A 7,567-nucleotide genomic window follows, 5' to 3' on the forward strand; every position below is an offset into this window, starting at 1 on the left:
GCACCCTGCTGCACAGCACTGTGAAACACTGCACCCTGCTGCACAGCACTGTGAAACACTGCACCCTGCTCTACATTGCTGAGTTTTCAGCAGAACCAGATGGTGATCATGGGGAGATTCCCCCCTCCTCGCCCCCAGGGAAAGGTTTTGAAATTACATAGGCATTGCAGTGCATGCCTGCAATCCCAAACAGAGAGGACTATAGGCAGGAAAACTGCAAGTTCCTAGCAAGACTGAGCTACATAGCAGGACTTTTTGAGTCTGCCTGGAGATCTTTGAGTCAACAAATTCTTCTACCTGTGTACTATTGTCCTTTACTGCATTGTCAACCATGTGTCAAGTGTAACCTTCTCTAAAAATATTTCCTATTTTATTTTTTCTCAATTTTAAAATAAGTTATTTAAAGTGAAACTTAAAAAATTGATACAAATGACTATATAACATATGTGTGATGTTATATATAACTTTTAAAAAAGGGCAGTACATGTATTTTTGATTTTTAGCTAAAATACTCAGAAACTATAGTTCTATTTTATTGCTTTGTTCAATTGTTTTGCTTTGAGGATACAATTAGCAGTTAAAATGCATATTCAATATTTAGAAAAAGCAATTGGTTGACCCAGTAGAATTTTAAATACGAGATACTTTACCCAGTGAATGATGCTGGCTGAGAGAAATCTGTGACTTCTCCAAATTCGTCTTTGTTGTCAAGATATGGCTTCCTGTTGACAATGACAAACATGGATCAGTCACAGACAGAATGGCGCAGGACTTGTTTTTTTTTTTTTTTTCTCTCTCTCTTTTTTTTTATTACGTATTTTCCTCAATTACATTTCCAATGCTATCCCAAAAGTCCCCCATACCNCCCCCCCCCCACTTCCCTACCCACCCATTCCCATTCTTTTGGCCCTGGCATTCCCCTGTATTGGGGCATATAAAGTTTGCAAGTCCAATGGGCCTCTCTTTCCAGTGATGGCCGACTAGGCCATCTTTCGATACATATGCAGCTAGAGACAAGAGCTCCGGGGTACTGGTTAGTTCATCATGTTGTTCCAACTATAGGGTTGCAGATCCCTTTAGCTCCTTGGGTACTTTCTATAGCTTCTCCATTGGGAGCCCTGTGATCCATCCAATAGCTGACAGTGAGCATCCACTTCTGTGTTTGTTTGGCCCCGGCATAGTTTCACAAGGCGCAGGACTTGTTGCAAAGATAAATACTGGATAATACCAGTTGGACTTAATCAGTTTTAAAAACGTTACAAAAATAAAATTAGAAGCGGTTTTTGTTAAGAATGGCATGAATGGAGGATCCAAGGAATATCAGAGAGGGAAGAGAGGGCTGAACATGATAAAATACATGTGTACGTGTCTGAAAAATTTTAAATAAAAATAATGAAAAAGGTGTTCAATTTAGACCACTCTGATTTAGGCATTACTCTATAGTAACCACTAGATGGCAGAAGTAAACAACAAAAATATACCGTCATCCAGCTGCAGGAAACAAAAACAACCAGAAAACCCCAGGTTTTATTCCTTCCCTCCTTGCCCCTCCCTTCTCCACTTATTATAGGCTCATTTTCTCAGTCTTCCCCTCCATACCCCCCACTGTCCCTGTGTTTACAGATGTAATTTTGAGAAGCCCTACTTCTTTCTGTGAAAATCGGTCACAAGAAGTCATAATGCAGATACTAAAATTGCACAAAGTATTTTCTTGAATTAAAGACGTTTTTCATAACTCCTTGGTGCTGGAGGTGGGGATCAAGCTTCAGAAGACAGAAAAGCTCAGAAAGACTTAGGCTCTCAGTTCAGGTCTTTAACATGCAGGCTGGGCGGAGTGGTGGTGGGAAGGAGCAGACAGAACATGCTAGAAACCTTAGGGCTTTGTCTACACTGATAAGACATATTTGGCCTCTGATATTATCAAAGCATTGGCTGCATAAGGATCAAAGTTCAGAACTGAAGTTTTTCTTTGAAATAAAGCAAAGCAGAGCAAACTCACCCACCCAAAGACCCAGCAAACAAAGCAACCGCACAAGCAAAGCCCAGCAGGGTGTAAGTACAGATGCTGGAGATGGAGCTGCTGGCTTTGCTGATCTATTGCACAGGGGAATCAAGGGCTTGACTGACAGCCATGCAATTCAGGATTGTGCTGGGGAGCTTGGCTCGGGCTCCCGATTCTTCCCGGAGTCATTATTCTCCTCAGCAAATCCTCCTCGTTTATTATTAGTTTATTTTATCTATTTTCAAAGTCTTCTTCTGAAGACTGGACTCTGGATTCTTAAGTGTAGAATTTGAATTTTGTTCCCGGATGCCACAGGCACACAAAAGCATAAGTTCCAGGACAGCCAGGGCTATACAGAGAAACCCTGTCTCGAAAAACCCACTCTCCCCCCCGCCCCGCAAAAAAAAAAAAAAAAAAAAAAAACAGTCTGAGGAGCACTGGGAAACACTAGCGTGGAATAGGTGCAAGCCAATTTAAAGAAATAGATATATATGCATAGTATATATATAATATGTATATCATTATCTCTCTCTCTATATATATATGTATGTATATATATACACACACACATATGGGGTTTGAAATATATATATATATATATGTGAACAAATAAGAAATCTGGTTTCAGACATGACGGTCTATTATATGAAAATCTCAGTGTCTGGTAAATGTTAACTCCCTGTGAGTTAGAAATGCACAAGAGTCACCCAGATCATGTCAGGCTATTTATTACCATTGCTCTTGATTGTGCACCATAACTAAATGATAACACCTATTGCTGAAGACACCACATGCTTTAGTTACGGCACACAAAGAAACCAGTCTTAAACTGACAGGAAAACTCTCCTTACTCTTATCATACAAAGGTTGGAGGCTGCTGTGCAGGCTGCTAAAGGATAAAAGACATAAATGGTCCCACCCAGGTATGCACCCTGTATGTTATAATACTAACCTGCCAGTCATTATGTATCCACTGCAATAGTGGCAAGACTGCATATAGGAGTAACCAACTACTTATTTGAATTAATTTGAGACCTGTTCCATAGACAGAAATTCATATACTTTAAAGATTGTCAAATCCCTGGCTAGGGGATTTAAAGGCTCTAGGGGAGAAACTATTGGTGTTTTTTCTAAGTGGTCTTATAATCATATTGCCTTATAAATATATATGTTTATACCCATTGATTTGTGATTGATCATCCTTGATCAGAGAAACTTCTTACGGCAGTGGGTGTGGTTAATGCAGAGATGTATCATCATTCAACGTGCTGAAAATAATTGGCTGAGAGTGCTCATCTGTGAAGATGGTTACTTTTCTTTTGGAGTGTGGCCCCAATGCAGGATCCCAAACCCTTGCACATATGGGCAGCAACGACTGGACACAGCAAGAAAATATAAATAAATAATAAAAATTATAAAAAGAGGACTTGAAGCTGGGAGGGAAATATGTTGTGGAGTACTGGTGGGATTTGGAGTGAGAGTGAGAAGTGAATTTTATCATATTCATACATATATATGTATGACAATTTCAAGGATTAAACATACATGTATACATATGTAAACATTATTATTATTTATTATGACATTTTAAAATGAATGCTTAATGATTTTTTAAAAAATCAGTCTTTAGAAAGCTTCTGTTAGGTCAGTCACACTGCTGAGGGACACACTGGGAGCAAAGGGCTGCCATTTTTTTTTAAATCTATAGGTAATTAAGGCATAGAGGAATGGTCACCTCTTTAGCTTTCTCCATCTTTTTCATAATCTTGGTTTCTTTCACAGAAATATAGGCAAATGAGAGAAGAAAAGACATGCTAAGATAACCTAAACCCTGCCAGAACCAAAGGGGTTGGGGAAACCCCTTTCCTTGTCACCTGTCAATTCTTTTCTCTTGATATTGAAGTTTAACACCAGTCCATGAAAGAAGGCTAAAGGGAGGGGCTGCCTCCAGGTGAAGCAGCTTTTGTGATTATAATCTCACAGAAGAAGGACTCTGTGAACTCTGACAAAGCTCAGCAACCTCAGTGCATAGCATGTTATTTAAACAGGTCTTTGAGCTGCCAGGCAGCACATACACAGTGAGTGCAATTGTGCAGTTGAGTTGAGCATCCATGGCTTCCGTTCCTGGAGAGTTCTTCCTTAGTCAGGTGGTAGAACCCCCTGAGCTATGGTTTTCTCATTCATAAAGCAAAACTGATACTATTTGCCAACTGTGTTTTTCTGAGTGTGAACTAACCTGTGAAGTGCCAGGCATACCCAGACCCATAGTAGATGCTTAACAAATGGAAATAATTAATTTGGGACAGTGTTAGAGGAATAGATTGTGAACTGTGGACTTTAAAAGGCTTTGATTCTTATTCTCCATCCCAGACAGGCTTCAGGACGTGTGTGGGCTACCTGAATCTCATCTGCACAAGGTGACGATATTATGCTATCCACAGGCTCCTTGCTAATTACACATCTAGTGGTAATTACTATTACTGTTCACCCCTTATACTATTTATTGAAATAAAAATACATTTGTCTTTGGAATTATAAAAGACTATACAAAAGAACTATTGTTTTGGGCCAAATGTGTTTGGCATATCTTTAATCCTAGGCAGAAGCTGCTAGTTCTCTGTGACTTCAAGACTAGCCTGGTCAACAGAGACAATTTTAGGCGAACCATTACTAGAAAGCGAGTCCCTGCTTAAAAATCAACCAACCAAAAAAACCAATAAAAAGCAATTTTTGCTACAGGGAGTATATAGATTTATTGTCAAGGAAACAAAACAACAAAAAGGAAAGTAAAAATATAGCAGCTAAAAACACTGTTGCTTAAACTTAACAGAAAGTGAGCATCACTACCAAATGTAAGTGAGGTGGTGCATAGTCAATTTGGAGGATTTCAGAAATGAAAGAGTCTCAGGAGATGCCATTCCTTAGGTTGGTTTTCATGGACAGACTAAGATTGCAGATGTGCAAATGGAGGTGGCCAGACAGTAATTTGCTATGGAAGGACATAATGAGAGAGGAGGCAGTGATGGGACAGGCTGTGATTTTTATGTGATGTGGATAAAGAAGAACTGTCCTCATGAGACGAAGGAATGGAGAGAGTGAACCACATTCAGATCCAGATAGAGTATCACTCAGCAGTGCAGCATGAAAGGCTGCTGCAAAGGCCTGACTTAGGCTCTTGCTTCTCATGTTAAGGTAGCTAGGTGACTCATGGCAGAAGAGACAGCAATGGCAAGCTGAAAAGGTATCATTGTGGGACCAAGATTTATAAGTGAACAGATTATGAGGACCTTGTGTGCCATCTCAATGATTTTTACCTAAACTTGAATACAATAAAAGGCATTTGATGTTTTTTGAGCAGAGAAAAGGCAAGACCTGATTTTGGCCTCTAAAAACTTTCTTGGCTGTGTTTTCACGAAGGCAGAGAGTTGAAGTATGTTGGATGTTTGAACACCATAAATTCCCTCCCCTGCCCTCCCAACCCCATACACATACACACATGTTATTTTTTTAAAGAAGGTTTTGGTGCAGTGGGAGAGCTTTTGTGGAATACTCAGGAACTACAGTACAGGTAAGAGTAATGACTAGTAGCTCATGTCAATAGCCAGTTTAACAGGTTTATTGGGCCCCAGATCCTAGTAGGTTCCCAGACCTTAGCACAGCTGACTCCATGATGACAGTGCCATGCAAGCTATAAAGCCACCTGCCAAGGCAAGGATGAAGACAAAGCCTATACAAAGACCTATCAAAGAACATAATTATGGGAAAGCTTCTCAATGTACTAACTGTGCATTTTGGCTTCTGCAGTTCTTTTCTGGCTAACAGTTCTTGTTAACTGAAGTATGTCAACTGAAGACATAGATTTTGTGCTTAAAGCTCACCCTGAGAAAGGGTCTGAGCTATACTGGGATTCAGAACACCCAGTGAAGTTGCCGAATGGCTAATAAAAACTTCCTCTTGGCATAAACCCACGTCTGAGCAGTTTGCTTTGGTGAATACCCCACAACAGAAGGGTCCATCACTTGCCTTTTGTGGAGATGAGAGATCCACAAGCCTCTTCAAATGGGTAACAGACCATAGAACTCTTATCTAATTTGGGGGTTAAATTAGAAAAATTAGTTGTATATTAGCTCTCTGTCAGATTTAGGGTAGGTGAAGATCCTTTCTCAATCTGTGGGCTGCTGTTTTTCCAATTGACAGTGTCCTTTGCCTTACAGAAAATTTTCAGTTTCATTAGGTCCCATTTACCAATTATTGATCTTAGAACCTGAGCCATTGGTGTTCTGCTCAAGAATATTGTCTACTGTACCAATATGCCCAAGGCTATTTCCCACATTCTCTTGTATGAGATTTGTTGTATTTGGTTTTATGTTAAGGTCCTTGATCCACTTGGACTTGAGTTTTATGCAGGATGATAAATATGGATCTATGTGGATTCTTCTGCATGCAGACTGCCAGTTAGACCAGCACCATTTTGTTAAACATGCTTTCTTTTTTTTTCCATTTATAGTTTTGCCTTCTTTGTCAAAAATCAAATGTTCATAGGTATGTGGGTTTATTTCTGAGTCTTCGATTAGATTCTATTGATCAGCCTGTCTGTCTTTCTATAAATGCCAGACAGTTTTTGTCACTATTGCTCTGTAGTACAGCTTGATGTCAGGTATGGTGATTCCCCCAGAAGCTCTTTTATTGTTCAGGATAGTTTTGGCTATCCTGGGCTTTTTGTTTTTCCATATGGAGTTGAGAATTGCTCTTTTAAGGTCTATAAGAAGTTCTGTTGAAATTTTGATAAGGGGTGCTTTGAATCTGTAGATTGCTTTTGGTAAGGTGGTCATTTTCATTGTGTTAATCCTAATTATCCATGAGCATGGGAGATCTTTTCATCTTCTGATATCCTCTTTAATTTCTTTCTTCAGGGACTTTAAGTTCTTGTCAGATATTAAAGCTTAAAAAAGAAAAGACTAGCATCATTAAGAAAAGTCAAAATATTAAAATAATAAAACCCCCAAATCCATAGCAAATTATATAAGAAATTGAAGACTGGAGGACACAGGTGTGTAGAGACATACATGCACATAAAAATTTCCTTTTAGGCCATTTTCGGCTCCAGACAACCGGCCACTTTCCTGGTCAGAGCACAGGTGTCCGCCCTGCCTGAGAGGCTTCTGCCTCAGGTTCCACGGGAGCCAGCTTGGTTACGGGACTCTGCGGAGGGCAGTCTGCACAGTTGAGAGTGTGGAATACAGAGGCCAGCAGTCTCTGGGACAGGTGAGAGCCACAGAGCCTCTGAGGTGGCACCATTTTCGGCTCCAGACAACAAGCCACCTTCCTGGTCAGAGCACAGGTGTCCGCCAGGCCTGAGAGGCTTCTGCCTCAGGTTCCTCGGGAGCCACCTTGTTTCTGGGACTCCACGGAAAGTAGTCTACACAGGTGAGAGTGTGGACTACTGAAACAACGGCTTCTGTGACAGGCCAAAGCAACACAGCTTCTGGGAAAGATCCTGTTTTGGGCCTTCATCTTCTGCCAGGAGGAGGTCCAAACACCAGATAACAGTGCACCTTCCTGAAA

At 40.4% G+C, this 7,567-nt stretch overlaps 1 pseudogene across 9 annotated transcripts in view; it reads left to right on the top strand.

The window, feature by feature from the left end:
• Positions 1-7,567, top strand: part of LOC110310532 — a 120,043-nt pseudogene that overhangs the window by 76,141 nt on the left and 36,335 nt on the right. For 2 of the 9 annotated variants that reach the window (XR_003834979.1, XR_003834980.1), the window contains exon 2: positions 4,377-4,419. The exons of 5 other annotated variants lie outside the window; for them this stretch is intronic. The product of XR_003834979.1 is annotated as a protein SMG5 pseudogene, transcript variant X3 (transcript). Of the gene's footprint in view, positions 1-4,376; positions 4,470-7,567 lie in introns of those variants that run through there. 2 more of the 9 variants (XR_003834982.1, XR_003834983.1) reach the window with 2 other exon arrangements.

This window comes from Mus caroli, chromosome 15, assembly GCF_900094665.2.
Source record: "Mus caroli chromosome 15, CAROLI_EIJ_v1.1, whole genome shotgun sequence".
Classification (NCBI taxonomy): domain Eukaryota; kingdom Metazoa; phylum Chordata; class Mammalia; order Rodentia; family Muridae; genus Mus; species Mus caroli.